The 19,838-nt window shown below is 39.5% G+C and overlaps 1 long non-coding RNA gene across 1 annotated transcript in view; it reads left to right on the forward strand.

Annotated features, from left to right (window-relative positions):
• LOC125081389 (uncharacterized) overlaps positions 1-19,838 on the forward strand; it is a 34,781-nt gene that overhangs the window by 7,901 nt on the left and 7,042 nt on the right. The gene's annotated exons all lie outside the window — the stretch shown is intronic.

The raw sequence follows: 19,838 nt of genomic DNA on the forward strand, positions 1-19,838 counted from the left end.
AATGTGAGCAATTTTTCCTACCATCTTTCACTCCCAATATTTTTTGCGATGTTTGTATAAAATGAATTTGAAGTTCACTTATGATTGCATATGAACTACAGAGGAGCCCATTTATTAATAAAAAAAACTTTTTAAATAGTTAAACGTAGGGGGAAAAATAAAAAAAAATTGGGAAACATTGTAAAAAAAAAAAATGAGTTTAACTCCAATAACCTTCTCTAACCATTTTGTTGGTTTGTACTCCCAAGCTAAGCATTAATATTTCCATTTCTTTATATGGTCAATCGTTATTTATACTTACCCATATTTGTTCACTTCTGCGACTTTTGATGTATTTTTTTCTTTCTGGGTTCAGTTGATAGGGTCTTGAAAGGATAAATTCTTTTCAGTCTCTTTCTGAAAATGTCTTTATTTCACCTCTAGTCTTGCATGGCACTTTAGCTGGTTATAGTATTCTACACCTTCTATTCTTTATCTGCTTTCTTTGCAACACTCTGAAGCTGGTATTGCATTGACTCAACCTCCATTGTTGATCTTTAGAAGTCCGTGATCACTGAAATTGGTTTGCTTCTGTAGGTAATCGATTTTTTTCCCTATGGGTGTTTTTTAAGGATTAATGTTGTTTGAAATTTCCAAATGGTGTGTTAAAATGTAGGATTTTTAAAAAATTTATTCTTCTAAGGATTTATTGTGTTTTTATTTTTTTTATTTTAAGTTTCAGCTTTTTCATTTTTTATTTTTATTGGCGTATAGTTGATACTCAGTGTTACATTAGTTTCAGGTATACAAGATAGTGATTCAACAAGTCTATATGTTATGGTATGCTCATTGAAAGTGTAGCTACGATCTGTCACCATGTAAGGCTATTACAATACCATTGACTATATTTCCTATGCTGTACCTTTCATCCCCATGACTTAAGTCATTCCATTACTGGAAGCCTGTGTCTCCCACTCCCTTTCACCCATTTTGCCCAGCCCCATCCCCTTCCTTTTGGCAACCATCAGTTTCTCTGTATTTACAGGTCTGTTTCTGCTTTTTGGTTTGTTTGTTCATTTATTGTTTTTTAGATTCCACATATAAGTGAAATCAAATGGTATTTGTCCTGTCCTGACTTCTTTCACTTATCATAAGACCCTTTACTTCCATTCATGTTGTTGTAAATGGCAAGATTTCGTTCTTTTTTATAGTGGGGTAATACTTCATCATGTGGAAGATCATTGTGCCATCATGTGCCACATCATTAGTTTCTGATGTAATGTTTCATGATTCATTGTTTGCGTGTAACACCCAGTGCTCCATGCAATTCGTGCCCTCCTTAATACAGATCACTAGGCTCATCCATCCCCTCCCCTTCTAAACTCTCCGTTTGTTTCCCGGAGTCCATAGTGTCTCATGGTTCACCTCCCACTGAGATTTCTCCACTTTCATTTTTCCCTTCTCCTAATGTCCTCCATGCTATTCCTTATGTTCCACATATAAGTGAAACCATATGATAATTGACTTTCTCTGACTTATTTCACTTGGCATAATCTCCTCCAGGAATAATGTCTCTTTAGGTCCTCTGCCCATTTTTTAATCAGATGATGATGATGATGATGATTTGGAATTGAGTTGTATAAGTTCTTCATGTATTTTGGATATTAACCCTTTATCAGATATATCATTTACAAATATCGTCTTGCATTTAGTAGGTTGCTCTTTGTAGACGGTTTCCTTCACAGTGTGAAAGTTTTTTATTTTGGTGTAGTCTCAATAGTTTATTTTTGCTTTAGTTTCACTTGCCTGAAGAGACATATCTAGACAAATGTTGCTAAGGCTGATGTCAAAGAAATTACTGTCTGTATTTTCTTTCAGGAGTTTTATCATTTCAGGTCTCACATTTAGGTCTTTAATCCATTTTGAGTTTATTTTTGTGTATGGTGTAAGAAAATGGCCTAGTTTAATTCTTTTGCATGCAGCTGTCCAGTCTTCCCAGCACCATTTATTTAAAAGACTGTCTTTTCCCTATTGTATACTCTTGCCTCCTTTGCCATAGATTAATTCACCATATAAGCAAGAATTTATTTCTGGACTCTAGTCTCTTCCATTGATCTATATGTCTATATTTGTACAGCATCATACTGCTTTAATTACTGTGGATTTGTAGTATATCTTGAGATCTGAGATTGCAATACCTCCAGCTTAGTTCTTCTTTGTCAAGATTGCTTTGGCAACTAAGGGTCTTTTGTGGTTTCATATAAATTTTAGGATTATTTGTTCTAGTTCTGTGAAAAATGCTATTGGTATTTTGATAGGGATTGCACTGAATCTGTAGATTACTTTGGGTAGTGTGAACATTTTCACAGTATTGGTTCTTCAACTCCGTAAGCACGGAATATCTTTCCGTTTGTTTGTGTCATCTTTAACTTCTTTCATCAGCATTTTATAGTTTCAGGGTATAGGTCTCTCACCTCATTGGTTCAGTTTACTTCTAGGTATATTATTCTTTTTGGTGTAATTGTAAATGGAATTGTTTTCTTAATTTCTCTTTCTTGTACTTCATTATTAGTATATACAAATGTCACTGATTTTTCTGTATTAATTTTGTATACTGCAACTTTCCTGAATTCATTTATAACTTCTAATCATTTTTCTGGTAGAGTCTTTGGGATTTTTGTTGTTTTTAAATGTAAGGATTTTTGTCTTGTATTAACTCATAGACATTATCTCTTTAAATGTTGTCTCTCCCTTATTTTCTTTTTTCTTTTGTTCTTGACGTTTTATTGAATAATCCTTCTCATTTTATGTTCTAAATTTTAAAATTTCTCTCCTATTTCCCATCTATTTATTTATCCATGCTATATTCTGACTATATCCCTTGGCCTATAAGTGAGAGAATTATACAAATATATTTAGACTAGTGTTTCAGGGAGGCTGCTGTTAAAATGAACAGAAGGTGCATATAAACTTAGACCACAAATAGTTAAGGACACCACAGATTAGTGAGAAAATCAGCTCCTGCCACAAGAGTATGCAATAAAAGAAAGACTAGGTACTAGGTACTATTGCTATATTCTTGCTCTGTCTCTTACTACCTGGGCAAGACATAATCTCTTTCTCGTTAGTTTTGGCTTCTGAAACTGAATAAGAATACTGATTGTGACTAACCATTAGAATTAAATGAAGGATGCATGAAATACCTGGCAGATAGTGAGTTTCAAGAAATTACAGTTTCCTTCCACCACCAAGACAAAGGGAATAGGTATATAACGTCATATCATAAATGAGAGATGGTTTAACAATAGGGGTTTCAGCAGCTAATTTAGATGCATAACCAATCTGGCCTTCAGAAATCTCGAGTTCTTAAGGATACAATTGGGAAATTTTAAAAAAAGTTAATAAAGATGCAGACCCTAACTTGTCCCTCACTCACGGTCCCCAGCACGTTGATGATTCACAGTCTCTAAGTCTCAGATTATGGGATTGCTCTAACGCAGTCGTCTGCCACTGTTTTTGGAAGACCTGAATGGGGTCATTGCTTTAAACTCCTTTTGAATTTAATCTTTTTAAAGAGTAATGACTTCTGTGTAGAAATCCATGTATAACTGTGTGTGTTTCCCCTTGAGGTGGCCTTGATTCCCCTACCTCTCAGCTGCTAATGGGTGAAGGAGGTAGTACCTGGAAAAGACAGCCACTTTCCTGCCTGTTCCTTCGCACTGACAAAATCACCATCAGCATTCCACAAGGGTCAAGAGTTAGAAGGGGCTTTAGAAATCATGAACTCATTGGGAATTTTCAAGTCCTGTTCTGGTATCAGTCGCTGGTACACCTAACTGGTGCTTTTTCAAAACAATATGGTGGATGGTAACTGCATCCTGAAGGCATACAATGAAGTTGCTGTAGAGAAACTGCGTATACTAGAGAAGTAAAAAGTGATGTTCTACATCGTTAATCTTGTATTTTCTAAGATTGGGATTTGCCAGAATGTGACAGGGGTCAGGGGGCTGCTTTTCTCATCTATAGTAAACACATTTATTTGTGACACATACTATGTCTCACACGTATGAAAAAAAACGGTGGTAATGGTGGGGATTTCTTTATTCCACCCTACTAGAACTAACTTTCCTTGCAGAGTATCATTTCCATTGATGTGAGTAGTGTTAAGCTTGCCAATTACATGTAACTCAATCTTTTCCTTATTTTAGGTAGATAATCAATTTAAATTTTGCACTCCATATCTGGATGGTTCTCTCCTTCAAAGGTTCCTCTTCCTCCTTCTAAGATATAATCTTTTTAAATTTTTTTGAAGATATTATTTACTTAATTGAGAGAGAGAGAGTGTGAGCACAAGTAGGAAGAGGGGCAGAGTGAGAGGGAGAAGAAGGCTCCCCACTGAGCAGGAAGCCTGATGCGGGGCTTGTTCCCAGGACCCTAGGATCATGACCCTAGCTGAAGGAAGATGATTAATCAATTGAGCCACCCAGGCTCCCCTTCCAGGAAATAATCCAAGTGCAAGGAGAAGCTTGGTGTTGAAATAAAGACTAAGGACTCTTAGCCCAAAGGTTATCCTTCTCTGGGGACTTTTCCTGGCCCCCAAGGAAGCTGTCATTTATGTCCACTGGTGTCCAGGCAGCACTGGCCTCTGCCCTTACTCCATCCACTGTTGAAGTGTTCTTGGCTGGAATAACTTGTGGTCTCTTCTCTCACGGTGGCCCCAGCATAGTGGGTCTCATCTGACTGAGCCTTCACTTGCCCCTCACTGTCCTGCAGATCTTCTGAGGCCTGGCTGTGAATCCCGTTGGCAGCTTGGACAGCCTACTTTCAACCCTCTACTGGGGGGACACATCACCCTTTACTTTAGTATGAGTCACAGCTGGCATGCTCGGCTGCCTTCCCTGTGGCCTGAGAACTTGCAGATCCCTTCCTTCTCTGCCGTGCTCAGGACATAGGAAAGCAGAGGGGATGTTTTTTATCCCTGTCTCCTCATTATCCTGTATCACCACATCTCTTCTACTTCTGGGCACCTATATTTGAGGATTTTCTACCAACCTTTTTTACTCTTCTGGGCTTCTTATATTCTTACCTCCTTCCTTTCCCCCTGCGATACACTGAGTTAACCCCAAAGAACAGCAGTGTCTGCACTCCAGTCTCACCTCATGTGTATTTTGCTCTTTCCCTTGCAGAGGTCCTCTGCTTGCTTGCCCTTCCTGTTTGATGCTCGTATGTCACTACCCCACTCCCCTTTATCTTCTTTGTTCTGGAAAGTACTCACCCTCCCCTTCCCTAGAGCCATAAAACAGCATTAATGACAGAAGGCACTGCATTTAAAAGATGGATCACTGAGAGGAGAAGTGCCTCAGGAGGTATTTCAGTGATATCCCTGTCACATATTCGAGGACAAGCCACAGACAGGGAAGAGCCGGTCACCAGTATCAGCTGCTGGCAGAAGCCAGTTCTGCGGTGCAGCTCCCATATACCCGGGGAACTTCCGGGGCCCTGCTGGCCGGTGGTGTGAGATCTATGGGACAGAGAGTTCTTGGCAGCATCCTTGGACCGTCCCCACTGCAAATTTCTCCAGCCACAGTTGTGACAAACTGCCCTAACAGTGAGATTTTTGTGCCATTCATCGCTCCAGTCATCCTGCAAAGTGAAACACCAATCTTCTCACTTAAGAGGTGGGGAGGTGGAAGCCAGCAAACTTAAGTATCTACCTAAGAACAGGGGCTAAAATCCAGTTCTTCTGACGTAAAGTCCAGTACTCTGTGTGATTTATGCCTCATCCGTGGAGCAGTAAAATAACACGAATGGGGTGGAGATAGGCAGCTAGAAAGGCCCTGTCCAAAACCTCGTCCTCATTAACCTGTTTCATATTCCAACACAATATGAAGCTGTTAAAATGCAGATAATATATACCTGGGGTGGGTTTAAAAGGCAGTTTATTCATCATTGATGCGTATTAATAGCTTGGTATGAAATAGTTTATGAGTCCCTTTCCCAGGGACAGCCAGCTAAGAGCAGGTTTTATTTTTTTTTTTTTAAGATTTTATTTATTTATTTGATAGAGATCACAAGTAGGCAGAGAGGCAGGCAGAGAGAGAGAGGAAGGGAAGCAGGCTCCCTGCTGAGCAGAGAGCCCGATGCAGGGCTTGATCCCAGGACCCTGGGATCATGACCTGAGCCCAAGGCAGAGGCTTTAACCCACTGAGCCACCCAGGTGCTCTAAGATCAGGTTTTAATAAAGATAAATAGAAAAAGGTAAAGCAGGGTACAGGTCCTTCCCAAGAGGGAAGATCCTGGTTGGGGAGTGTGGACACTGTCTGAATCAACAAGGAAAGAGCATAGAGCATGGACTAGGTGAGGGTGGGTTAGAGCTGGAGAGGAGAGGAAAGAGTAGGTGGAGGGGAGGTAGGGGGGCTCTAGACACAATCAGACTTGCAGCGTCCTCTGGCTGTGGCAGGCTCTGGCAGAAGCATGGGCCAGCTCACCTCTCTGAGCCACGTTCTTTATAACAATCCTTGCCTAGCCTGACACTCAGCAAGTTAGTGATATGAAAGCACTTCGTAAATTCTGAAGCACCATACAAATGGTCATAATTATTATTGCTGCTGTTATTATCAAAGACCACATGAGTAATTTCATAGTCCATTTTTGAGTCGTTATAAAATGTCCTTGTAATCTGTACAGTTTTTTTTTTTAATATATGTTAAAATGTGCCAACAGAACAGGCCATAATGCTAGTTCATTGACAATGTAAGGTTTTCTTTAAAAAACAAAAATTGAAGACTTTTTTCTTACTTATGTGAATGATACAGTTTTGGGGTTGTAGTAAAAACATAATCTGGAGTGGTTTCTCCTGGATACTTGGCTTGTGATTCTGGGTTGTGCATGAAGGCATGAAAGTTACCTGCCTATGACATGAGAGTTTTGTGGGAAAGGTTAAACACCAAAGCTGAGCAGTGCCTCTGAAGGTATTTGAGTTCTCAGCTCATAGAAACCTGGGAGATGAGAGGAAAAGTCAGGAACCCCCTGTAGCTCTGTAGGGGATGCTGGGCTGTTCTGCCCAGATCCCACCTTTGGGAGGGAGGCACTCAACTTTCTTAGGCACTGGGGGCTTGGCAGCCATAGGCGCTTGGCGGAGTCTCTCAATGGGGTTTGCCCTCAACTGAGAACTGTTTTGCCCAAGGTCATGCCCCTCTCTCTGAGGCAGCCCCTGCCCATGACGACTCACTGTTCAGGTATAAAGACCCAGGCCCCTTGCCCTAATTTGGGACAATTTTGAAGGACCATTCCAGCTCCAGAGCTCTGGACAGGACCCGTGGAGTGGCTTTTTCTGTCACTGATAGGTCAGTTCCTCCCTCCGTCCAGTCACAAGAGCATGCCCAAAGGAACTTCCTGCCTGCAAATCCACATCTCTGAGGCTGCATATGAGGGATTCCAACCTGAGAATCCAACTCCTGCCCTGCCAGTGCAGAGGGTGAACACAAGGAGGCTGGGAAGCGGGGCTAATATTATATGAGTGTGGGAAAGAAACTGGAATGGGGCTGTTTTTGCTGCCCTTTGTGGGCCTTGCCTGTGTGAAGAGGAGTGTTTGTAACTTGCTCACTCAGCATGTAGCTGACAAAAAACTGATGTAGACAACAGGAAATGGTGGAACATTTTGGAACATCAATGTTGAGTCAATAGGGAGGATGTTTGCTGAAGATCTTATTTTTAGGGATCATTGTCTTTCAATTGACCAGTTGTTAAAAATGTTTTCTACAGCATAGGATTCTGGTGAGGTAGTATCGGTGAAGTAGTAAAATCCTGTCTTCTGCTTCTATCAGTTATAGGGCAATACCTTATCTTAATATACAGTAAGAAAAAAAAAACTGAGGAAAAATAGTAATAAGCTAAAAAACCTGCTTTTATCTACTGTTAGTGATTTGAAGGAAGCACCATTATTATCGACCAATTGGCACTGGTGAAAAAAATGATAATATTTGATGTAGGTGTGTGAAGTTATGAGGAAATGGTCACCACCCGAGAATATTGTAAACATTTCAATTCTCTTCTAAAATATAGCCCATGAAATACTAATACTAATACTAATACTAACAAACCCCACTGAGATCTTTATAAGCAGATTCTAAAATTCATCTAAAGAGAAAACAAAAAAGAAAATAATCTTTTTGAAAAAGGACAAGTAAGGACTTGACTTACCAAACATAAAAACTTAAATTATAAAACTCTAGGGAAAAAATGTATAAAGCTAAAGAAATGAAGGAAAAGACCATGCAGGAAAAGACCAACTGGTCAGTGAATAGAGACTAAAGGAAACATAGCCATGGATGTATGGGAAGTTGTTATATGACAAAGATGGCATTTCACATCAGCGAGGAAAAGAACCATTCACTGAATGGTTTTTATGACAATTGATAAGATAAACTTAATAAATAAGATAAACTTTCCTTCATAATAACAAAGGATAAAATAAAATACATTCTAGATATTAATTAGGCAATATTTCCTAGAAAGGTCAGGTAAATATTTTTGGCTCTACGGACCATATAATTTCTGTCTCAAGTATTCAACTCTGACCTTGTAGTTCAAAAGCAGTTTTCAACAATTTGTAAATAATTGGTGTAGCTCTGTTCCAATAAAACTTTATTCACAAAAACAGGCAGCAGGCTGGATTTGGCAGTCATTTTCCGATCCCTGGATTTTAAAAAATTGGGATTTAAAAAAAAAAAACACAAAACAGTGGAATAGAAAATGTAGGGAAATGTTTTTATAACAGTGGTGTGAGAAAGGCCTTTCTCTAAGCAAGACACAAATTAAAAGAATTATCTGTAAATTCACAGTTTGAGCAAGACTGTGGGGAAGAGGTTTAAGTGCTTTCCTTTTGGGTCATTAATTCCATTATAAGGAATTTATACTATAGAATGATTGCATCAATACACAACAATGTCTACATCTCAATAAGCTTGTGTACAGAGGGGCGCCTGGGTGGTTCAGTAGGTTAAGTGGCTACCTTTGGCTCAGGTCATGATCCCAGGGTCCTGGCATCGAGCCCCACATCAGGCTCCCCGCTCAGTGGAATGTCTGCTCCTCCTCCTCCCTATTCCTGCTGCTCTGTCTGCTTGTGCTCTCTCTCTGTCAAATAAATAAATAAAATCTTTAAAAAAGAAAAAAAGCCTGTGTACAGAAAAATTTTAAAGTAAGCCACATGTTCATTAACAGAGGATTAATTAAATTTTGGTACATCTATACTTTGTCTAGCATTCAAAAGAATAAGGTGGTTCTACGCGTACTGGAATGGAATGGTATTCCTGATTTATTAAGTTTTTTAAAATCAATTTCATTACAAAGTATATAGTAAATTCCTATTTTTATTATAAATAACGTGTATTATTTTAGAAAGAGAGGCATCAAATTAGTTACCTGTGAGAGTATGGCAGTGGTGGAGTGAGCACTGACTTCCCACACACCCTTCCATATTGTATGAAAGCTTTATAGTGAGCACATTTTAGTTAAATATAAAAAAGAACTTCTAAGAGGCTGTATGTAGAACCCTGAGAAATACAGTATGGAATTAGGGAACTCTGTGGCCATTATCTAGAGATAAATGAGGGAGTATAATTGTCCCGTGGGTTGTGGGGAAACAGGCACCCTACATGCCATCCTTCAGGCTACATCACTGACCTCTGTGGGGAACGGAGGCAGAAACCTACCTGGGGTAGGTATCACATGGATTGGAGACAGGGAGGAGGAAATGGGCTAAGTACATCTCAGTCTGTAAAAGGCATCCTCCTTACTACACGGCTTCTGACACAGTGCTTAGACTTCAGGCTATGGAAAAGATTTCTGACTAGAATTAAATAAGATAACAGATGTGTAACCCAAATATAATTGTCATCCTCATGATCCATGTTCAGTGCAGTTTCTCATTCAAACAAACAGTAGTCCACTTAAGATATCTTGAGAAATACCAGAGATCTTTTACTCTGGTCATCTCTAAAGTGACCCCATTTACAAAAGACTTTCTGAGAATCCATCTTACCTTCTTCTCTCTCACATGGAAAGCTGATAAAATCTCATGTCTTCTGTCTTATTCATGTCATCTCCTTACAGACATGTGTTCTCATATTTTCATCATCCTTCCCCCAACACTCAGTTTACATGCACATGACACATGTCCTTTGCTAAGTCTGCTCTTCTTATGAGCATCATATCCTTATGAAATGTGGTGAATAAAAATATCCACCTTGTTATATCCCTGGAATCTAACACCCTGTAGGTATTCAGCAAATATTGTTTGCAAGTACTTTTTCCACATTATAGATTTTAGATTTTCGGTGAGTGAGGATCAATGGGTACAACAGCACGGATTTCATCAGGAGTATAAATTAAACCAACTGTCCTGATCAGGGTGCTCCCTGTGGGGTTTATTATGTTCCTTATTTTATGTACTCAGGTCTGGCATAACATTCAACTTAAAGTATCCAAGTCTTCTTCTTATCTCATTTTTCTGCCTAATGCAGCTCTTTCAATTTCTAATGAGAGATGCTTATATAATGGAAGGGACAGATACCCTTCTGTTATAGTAAAAAGGGGCACCTTGTTTTTTTCAGGAAGAAGTTGAAACTCAGAAGTAGCTCTGTGATTAGGATTCTGCTTGTACCTCTAGTTTTTTCTCTCCCCTTTTCACACTACTTGAGATTCCTCCAAACCCACCATGCTGATCCCTCTATTTTGAACACTACTCCTTCATCGACCAACTCCTGTTCTGTTGACAGGTCATAGCTTACCTGGCACCTCTTGACATTTATCATACTGCATTAATATTGTCCTTTGTCCCTGTATGTCACCTCACTGGAGAGTGAGTTCTGTGAGAATCAAGGTCATATCTTGATTCACCATTGTATCCCCAAGCAACTAGCACAAAGCCTGGCACATGATAGACCAATGCCAAGTGCTTGTTGAATACTCGAAGCTTGAGTAGCTCAGGCAGTCTTTATAAGCCCTTCTTTATACATAAGAATATTCTCATATATCTGCCTTTTCAGCTTCAAATTCAGCCCACGAGTAGATCTGAGCCCATAAATTTTTCTCACAGTGGGAGCCCTCTAATTCAGCCTCTGTGAAAAACTGAAAATGCACTGAATGCCTATCAGTAAAAAAGATTGGATGAAATATGGAACATTCATGCTTTAGAATATCTTACAACTTCTAAGAAAAAATTTTAAAACTACATGTACTGACTTGAGGGGATGTCCAAGTGAAAAGGGCAGATTGCAAAGCCATGTGTATATTGGGATATGAACTTAATTTTGTAGCAACCAAAAAAAAAAAAAAGTGGAAAGAAAGGGAAAAATCCAAATAGAAATAGAAGTACATATGTTTGTGTATGTGTGAATAAACACAGATTAGTGTGAACGAATTCTGTCACACTGTTAACCTTGGTTTCCTCTGACAATTAGGACCAGAGAGGAGGAAATGATGGAGTTTACATACCTTTGTAACATTTGATATATAAAAATAAATGCATACTATTTTTAAATTTTGAATCCAATAACTAAATTCCAGTTGCAAGTACATTGAGGTCACCATAAATGTCCAAATTTTCACAAAAATACTGTATATGCATGCTTCACAAACTTTCATGTGAACAAGGAAATTTGTTAAAACATGGACTGCCAGGCCCCCATCCTCAAGAGTCTCGGATTCAGCAGATCTGGGGTCAGGCTTGAGAATATGTATTTTTAACAAATTCAACAAATTCCAAAGAGATGCTGCTGCTTTTGCTGCTGTCCACGGTTCTGACTTTTAGTAGCACTACTATATATCTATCTTCCCTAAAGAGGGAGATGTCAAGGGGACTTTCAAGGGCTCCTGGGAAGGACTGAGACTAGAACAGTCATCAAGTATGATGCTTGAGTACCATCAGTGATGGGAAGAATGTACTCATTCTGTTCAGTGGTACTTAATGACCTCATCAGAACCTGCATTTTGATTCCCAGAGCAGAAGCTCTTGTGTTGCTCTAAGATATATGTGGGGCTCATGTTGGTTATCCATGTTTAGAGTTTTGTCATGTCTTTCCACAACCCTATGGCTCCATAATCTCATTATAGGCAGTTACTTCCCTGTTCACTGCTTGAAATGAAGCTTTGTCTTTATGGAAGTTAGAAATACTATAGATGCACTGGAAGGCAGTATCATACCTGGGTCCATTTGCCTTGAGGGATAATCAACCATTGGGTGAAGAGTCTATTAGAGCTTCTGTGTGATGAGAGCAAATGGTGTCATGGACAATTAGTTTTTATTCTCATAGATGGCTTGTTTGGTGTGGTAGATAACAGAGCCTTTATAGTGGAAGACCTAGAATTGGGGTGAGAGTTACTAGGAATATTTGGAAGGAGACCAAGGGATTGGCCAGATCATTAGGAATGTATTGAATATACCATGCCTCTCATCATCTCTAGGAGGCCAAAGAACCATACAGACACGTGGTTCAGACTATAAGCTTTGACATTAGATCAACTTGATTTTGAGTCCCAACTCTGACACTGCCTAGGTGTGTAGCAAAGTGAGCAAGGTGAGCAAAGTCCTGAATGTCCTTGAGCCTCAGTTTCCCTGTACAAAGGGGATAATAATAGCTGCCACAGAGTACTGCCATTGACATTAAAGGAGATAATGTCATGTATAAAGATTCTAATATTTTTAATAGTCATTATTATCATCATTATTATAGTATTTCATTGATTTCATTGATTATAAGACATAAATGTTAAAAAATTTTAACACCTCTGTAATCAGGAAGCATCTAACAATTGCTGTTGGCTAGGTAACTGTTGTGATATGATTGTCATGGTCTGTGCATCAAGACTTACAAAATGGGTACCAGCAGCTTTTAAGAAATCCCCAGAAACTATAGTAGAACTCTCATTTAAGAATTGCAACACCACTAATAATTCTTAGTGGCCTTGACTCAGTGATAAAATTATGGTGAAAAGCACAGACATTGATGACTAGAAGATGAAAAGTGATTTAGGAGAGTTGAATTCTCAGTGGGTGAACTTTTAGGAATATCATCACAGTATTATCCAAGATCTCAGCAGGGACCAGTACAGTGAAATTGGGGAATAGAACAGAGTTTAATAAAGGGGAAATTTATAGAGGTATGGGCAGGATTTAGGACAATCAGCAAAATATAGTGGGGTACCTCTGGACAAGAAGTGCAGGGAGCAGTTACCACTCCATTGCTCGAAGGAGAGAAGGTGGTTATTAGGTCCCTGACAAGGTAGCTGGATGGAGAGGGTGGCTGCAGGATCTGGGACCTTTCATAGAGGGAAGGAAGGAGCTAGGAGAATAAATACTCCACTGTTACTGGCTTTCCAACCCTCTAATCTCCCTCTGGTGCTTCCCATTGGATGAACCAATCAGAATCTAAATTCAAGGAACCCTTTCATAAAAAGTCCACGTAAGGGGCAACTGGGTGGCTCAGTGGGTTAAGCCTCTGCCTTCAGCTCAGGTCATGATCTCAGGGTCCTGGGATAGAGCCCTGCATTGGGCTCTCTGCTCAGCGGGGAGCCTGCTTCCCCCACCCCCCTGCCTGCCTCTCTCCCTACTTATGATCTCTCTGTCAAATAAATAAATAAAATCTTAAAAAAAAAAAAAAAAAGTCCACGTAATTCAGCCTCCTGGAGCACAGAGCAGGACTGAAAAGCATAAAGGGTAAATTGGAGGGTCAAGCATATGGTACCTATATACTTGCCAATATATTATTTACACTTTTCTTTTTAGGAATACAGGAGAGTGATATATGATTTTAAATCTTTCTAAGTATATCTGAAAGATGTCTTTTGATACATACAGAATTAAAATTCTAAGTGATAGAAAACAAATTTCTATTTAGTATGGGACCTCCAAAACCTAATAAAGCTTGCAAAATCCCATCTCATATCACAAACTCAAGTAAATTCCAGGTAGATCATACATATAAATGTAAAAGGTAAAAATCATACAGCTTTTAGAACCTAACATTGGAAAATATTTTCTTAGTTTTGGGTAATCAAAGATTTTCTTAACAGAACACAAGAAGAAAAAATAACTGAAAATATTAATAAACTAGACTACATTAAGATTAAGAACTTTGATTTGTCAAAAAAAGACTACTGAAAGTGAAAAGAAAAGCCACAGAATGAGAGAAGTTATGTGCAACACATATAACTTATGTGCAGAATGTAAAGAATCCTTTAAAACAATGGATCAAAGAATGCAATAGAAAAATGGGTAAGTGACACCAATGAGTGGCCAATAAACATATTATATGGTGCCCAACCTCCTTAATATTATCTAGAAAATACAAATTAAACTCACAAAAAAATAAACTCACCAGAATAGCCAAAATTAAAAAGATGGGCAACATCAAGTATGATCAAGAGTATGGGGGGCACCTGGGTGGCTCAGTGGGTTAAAGCCTCTGCCTTCAGCTCAGGTCATGATTCCAGGGTTCTGGGATCGAGCCCCACGTTGGGCTCTCTGCTCAGTGGGAAGCCTGCTTCCCTTCCTCTCTCTCTGCCTGCCTCTCTGCCTACTTGTGATCTCTGTCTGTCAAATAAATAAAAATCCTAAAAAAAAAAAAAAGAGTATGGTACTATGGGAACTTATACATTACTGGCAAAGCATGAAGTCTTATAACCATGTTGAAACCTCTTTGGCATCATATAGCAATGTTGAATGAATCTAGTAATTCAACTACTAAATATATACCCAACAGTTCATATAGACACGAAAGACATGAGCAGAATTGTCCCTAGCAGGAAAAGATTCCTAATGCCCAAACTTGAAATAAGCCTAGTGCCCAGCAATAGGAAAATATTATTCAGCAATTAAATGCATGACCTACAACCACACCCAGCCACACGGATGAAGAGATATTTATTCAAAATCGGGCAGAATAACCTCTGATGTTACAAGTCAGGATAGCAGTTGTCTTTGGAGAGATGGGAGAGGTGAGTGGGAGGGGGCAAGAAGGGAGCTCATGTAGTACTGGCAGTGTTTATGTTTTGACTTGGGTGATGGTCACACAAGTGTGCTCACTTCAGGTTCATTAATTGAGCTGTACACTTATTGCTTGCATATTGCCTTTTCTGTTTGTAGATCATAGGTCAATAATAAAGTTTTTAAGAAAAGCTTTATAAAAGCTCATTGGAATTAGATCTAAAAGGACACCAGGTAAAACCTGATTTGGGAAGGAGAAATTCTGGGATTGATGTAAATGACTGAGATTCTAGATTCTATTTTAACCCCCGAAGCGCTGACGGTAATAGATCATCCTGTCCTGCCTTCCAACCCAAATCTGGAAAATCATGTCCTAAAAAGAAATTCTTATAGACTTTAAATTTCACTCTATCATCCCTGCCCCTTTCCAACCAGGCTGAAATTAAAGCTCTATTAAAAAAGTGAATTCATTTAATATAACTTAAATTGACTGGCTTATCTGTTGAAGCCAGAACTACATTTCAGAGCCCTTCACATACCAGCAAGTGAATATATAAACACTTTGTTCTTTGCTGTTCCCAAGGTCTAAAGAGCCTGCAATGAACAAAACAAATCCATAATATAAATTATGACTACAGATAATATAAAATCAATGGACCAAAATTATGTGTTTTAACAATTTCTAAATAATGTTCTATACCTAATAGTATAATTTGAGGAACTCAGCAAAGCGACAAAATCCATTAACATTCTTATTAGTCCAATGCAATATCCCTTCTTTTAGGACACCTAACATATCTCAACTGAATTCAACAATCACCACAGTGTGAAGGACGAAGAGTCTAATACTCTGGATACCAAACAGAGTTATATCACGATTCAGCCGGTCAGAATCTCATGATCTGATAAGAATTTAATCTTCTTATTTTACCTGGATCAGACAATTAATCCACCCAGCACACTCAGACAAACGAGACAGTAAGATCCATGAAGATACCATACACAACTGAGCTCCAACCACTTGGACACTGGGGAATGTGCCCTCTAAACCTGTGGTCCCTGGAAAGTGCCAGTCATTCTCTGGGTCAGCAACCACTTCCTGAGTACCCACGTTATCCAGCACTAAGCTCAACACTGCCATTGCAAAGAAGAGTCAGTCCCTGCCTTGAGAGTTCATGGTCATTCATTTAGTCTAGAAAATTTAGAAATGACATAAAAGCAAACTGAATAAAGCTAAAATCATCTCTGTTTTGCACCCTAGAGGGAACATCTTTATAAATATTCTTCCAGTTGCAAATACTGGTATAATTCATGTGTTGAAACCCTAACCCCCAATGGGATGGTTTGGGGAGGTAGGGCATTTGAGATGAGATTAGGTCATGAGGGTGGAAACCTTGTGATGGGATTACTTGCCCTTATAAAAGGAACTCCAGAGAACTTTCCCTTCTGCCATGTATACAGGTACACATGTACACACAGTACAAAGATAGCCACCTACAAACCCAGAATTTGGGCCTCACTAGACACACAATCTGCCAGCACCTTGTCTTGGGTCACCCAACATCCAGAACTGTGAGAAATTTCTATTGTTTATAAACCACCCAGTCTATGATATTTTGTTATAGCAGCCGAATAGACTAAGACAAACACATCCACACAGATTTTCTTTTGCTTTAAAAAACATACACAGGGGCGCCTGGGTGGCTCAGTGGGTTAAGCCGCTGCCTTCGGCTCAGGTCATGATCTCTCAGGGTCCTGGGATCGAGTCCCGCATCGGGCTCTCTGCTCAGCGGGGAGCCTGCTTCCCTCTCTCTCTCTCTCTCTCTCTCTCTCTCTCTCTGCCTGCCTCTCTGTCTACTTGTGATCTCTCTCTGTCAAATAAATAAATAAAATCTTAAAACAAAAACAAAAACAAAAAAAAACCATACACATACTCTACATGCCAGTTTGTGATCTGCTTTTTTTCACTGAGTATTTTTGAAACATATTTTTACTACCATAGAAGGTGTGTATGGATGGAACCGTGTCTTTCTTGCTCATTCCTAAATCCCCAGCACATGAATGAATTCTTCCAGTCAAGTAGCATTCTCTCAAATCTTCTTTTTTCTTTACAAATACTTCAAAAATGAAATGGGAAAGAATGTATACTTTACTTCTTTTAGGAGAAGACATATTTACAGTTTCTTCCAAAGCTTTCTATTGTTCTAAAGTCTTTTAAAAATGGCCCTTAGGGACACCTGGCAGTTAAGCAGCTAACTCTTGATTTCGGCTCAGGTCATGATCTCAGGGTTGTTCTGGGTATGGAGCCTGCTTAAGATTCTCTCTCTCTCTTTCTCCCGCTGCCCCTACCCACCATGTGTGTGCTCGCTCTCTCTAAAGTAAAAAAAAATTTAAAAATTTTTTTAGAAGGTCCTTTAATGTTCTCTAAAAAAATATATTTTCCTAAATACTTTTTTTAATTAAAAAAAGAGAAAGTTTTATTTCTCAGTCCTCACTGGCTCAGAGGACTGTGGCCATGGTTGAGAGCTTGGGTACTGAAGGTACAGACCTGAGCTCCCCTTCCAGCTTTACCCTCATGAGTACTGTGATCCTCCTTTCTACATGTTTTTTTTTTTTTTTTTAAGATTTATGTATTTATTTTAGAGAGAAAAAATGAGAGCATGAGAGGGAGGGACAGAAGGAGAGAGAGTCACAAACAGACTCTGAGCTGAGTGCAGAGCCTGACACGGGGCTTGATCTCACCACCCAATACAGTGACCCCCGCCAAAACCAAGAGTTGGGCACTTAATCCACTGAACCACCCAGGTACCCCGCTCCTTTGTATAGCTTCAAATGAAGGAGGAGGAAGAGGAGGAGGAGGATCTTGGGTGATCCAAGATCAAGATGAGAGAGAGAAAGAAAGAAAGAAAGAGAAAGAAAACTTAAAAAAAGACTAAAAATAACAAGACCCAAGGAAAAAAGAAAGACAAACTTAAAAAAAGACTAAAAATAGCAGCTCCTTCACAGAGCTGTGGTAAGATGAAGTCGGCTAATGCTTGCAGTGCATCTAACAGTGTCTGACAGAGATAGGTACTCAACCCCTACCAGATACATATTTTTCTTTTCTTAGCTGTTCCTTCTACTACTGAAGAGCCTAAAAATCCCTGAGGCAATTTCTGTGCTGAGACTGATATTACACAAAAGTGCTTCGCTCTAACAGCATCTCCTTTTGAGTTATCTCTGTACTTCAGCACTGTTATTAGTGGAACTTGTAGAACTAAGAGTATACACAGTAGGCTCTGGGGTTCGTGCCAGCTGGCCACTGAGGAATGGGCTTCTCAGGTGAGGAGGGTCTGTGGAGCTGCGCGCCTCTGCTGGAGAGGGCATTTAGCTAGTCATGGAGCTTCCACCCGGAATCTGCTCACATTGTGCTTTCATCATTGTGCATACAGTGAGTGACTCCTGTGAAATGTTAAAAATGGTGTTTAAAAAAAAAAAAGGTGTGGGGCACTTGGGTGGCTCAGTGGGTTAAGCCTCTGCCTTCAGCTCAGGTCATGATCTCAGGGTCCTGGGATCGAGTTCCACGTCGGGCTCTCTGCTCAGCGGGGAGCCTGCTTCCTCCTCTCTCTCTGCCTGCCTCTCTGCCTACTTGTGATCTCTGTCTGCCAAATAAATAAATAAAATCTTTAAAAAAAAAAAAGAGGTGTATCAGGTATGTGGAAGAATAAAGTGATGTGGATGTACAGTATCAGTAAAATATCATTTATTCCTTGACCCCTTTCTGTGAGTAAGAGTGAACTCTGCAAACCGACCATTTTTTGCTTATAATGCTAACTCTGAAATTTCAGAGCCTGGCCTTAAAAATGGAAGTTTTCATCATTATCAAGAGGAGTCACAGGAAGAGATGAAAAAGATCCTCTTTTTTCTTCTGCAGATGGAGATCTTTCCCCCATAAAACCAGTTTCAATAGTCTAATTTGATAAAATGCTAAATTATGAGTAGTCACAAGAATATAATCTTTTGTCTGTGAATGACTATTGCCAGCATATTTTCTTCCTTTATCAAAATCTATCCTTGAAAATAATATGAACAAAAGGGTCTTTTTAGGAGCCCTAACACTTACAGATTGTTGCCAATGACCTGTGAAAATATTGGTGCTTGTTATACTCTATGACTTCCCCCAAGACCCATTCTCTCTCTCTCTCACTCTCCCTCTCTCTCTCTCTCTTTGATGCCTGCCCTGTGCCCCGGGAGGCTAAACCCCATGAATGCACCTTCCAGTCTCCCTTGTTGATGGCCTTGTTGCCTTTGGTCTATCAGAGAGCCAGGATGTGTGATGAGGCAAGCAAACAAAGCCCACAAGGCACAAAATGTAAGGAGACCTTCTCTGCTAGGTATGACCCTCTTCTATGTAAGCCTGAGAATGAGCCCTTGCCTGGCCTGCCTCACCCAAGAGACAAGGGGGAGGGCATTGACTCCACTTCTCGGCTTTGGGCTGTGTTTCTTTATGGTGACAGCCCTGCCATGGTAAGGCTATCAGGGGAGGCTTCTCCAGGGCTCCAGCCCTCTCTGGGCTCATCTGTCCTTCCAGCCCTAGAAATGGAAATGGTTTCTCCTGTTATCGAGCTCTGAGTGCCCCACTGGTTCTCTTAGCCTTACTCCCTTTATAAGTAGTTCCTTCATTAAGTGTCTTGAACCATCTGAATCAGAGATTATTTCTTATAAGAACCCTGGCTAAGCCAATAACCTTTAACACCAAAAAAAGTAATTCTGATAGTTTATTTTGATAATTTCTTGCTCCTGTAATATAGTGATTGATAGCTCAGTATTCTTTTTTTTTTTTTTAAGATTTTATTTATTTATTTGACAGAGAGAAAGAGAGATCACAAGTAGG

This window comes from Lutra lutra, chromosome 11, assembly GCF_902655055.1.
Source record: "Lutra lutra chromosome 11, mLutLut1.2, whole genome shotgun sequence".
NCBI lineage: Eukaryota > Metazoa > Chordata > Mammalia > Carnivora > Mustelidae > Lutra > Lutra lutra.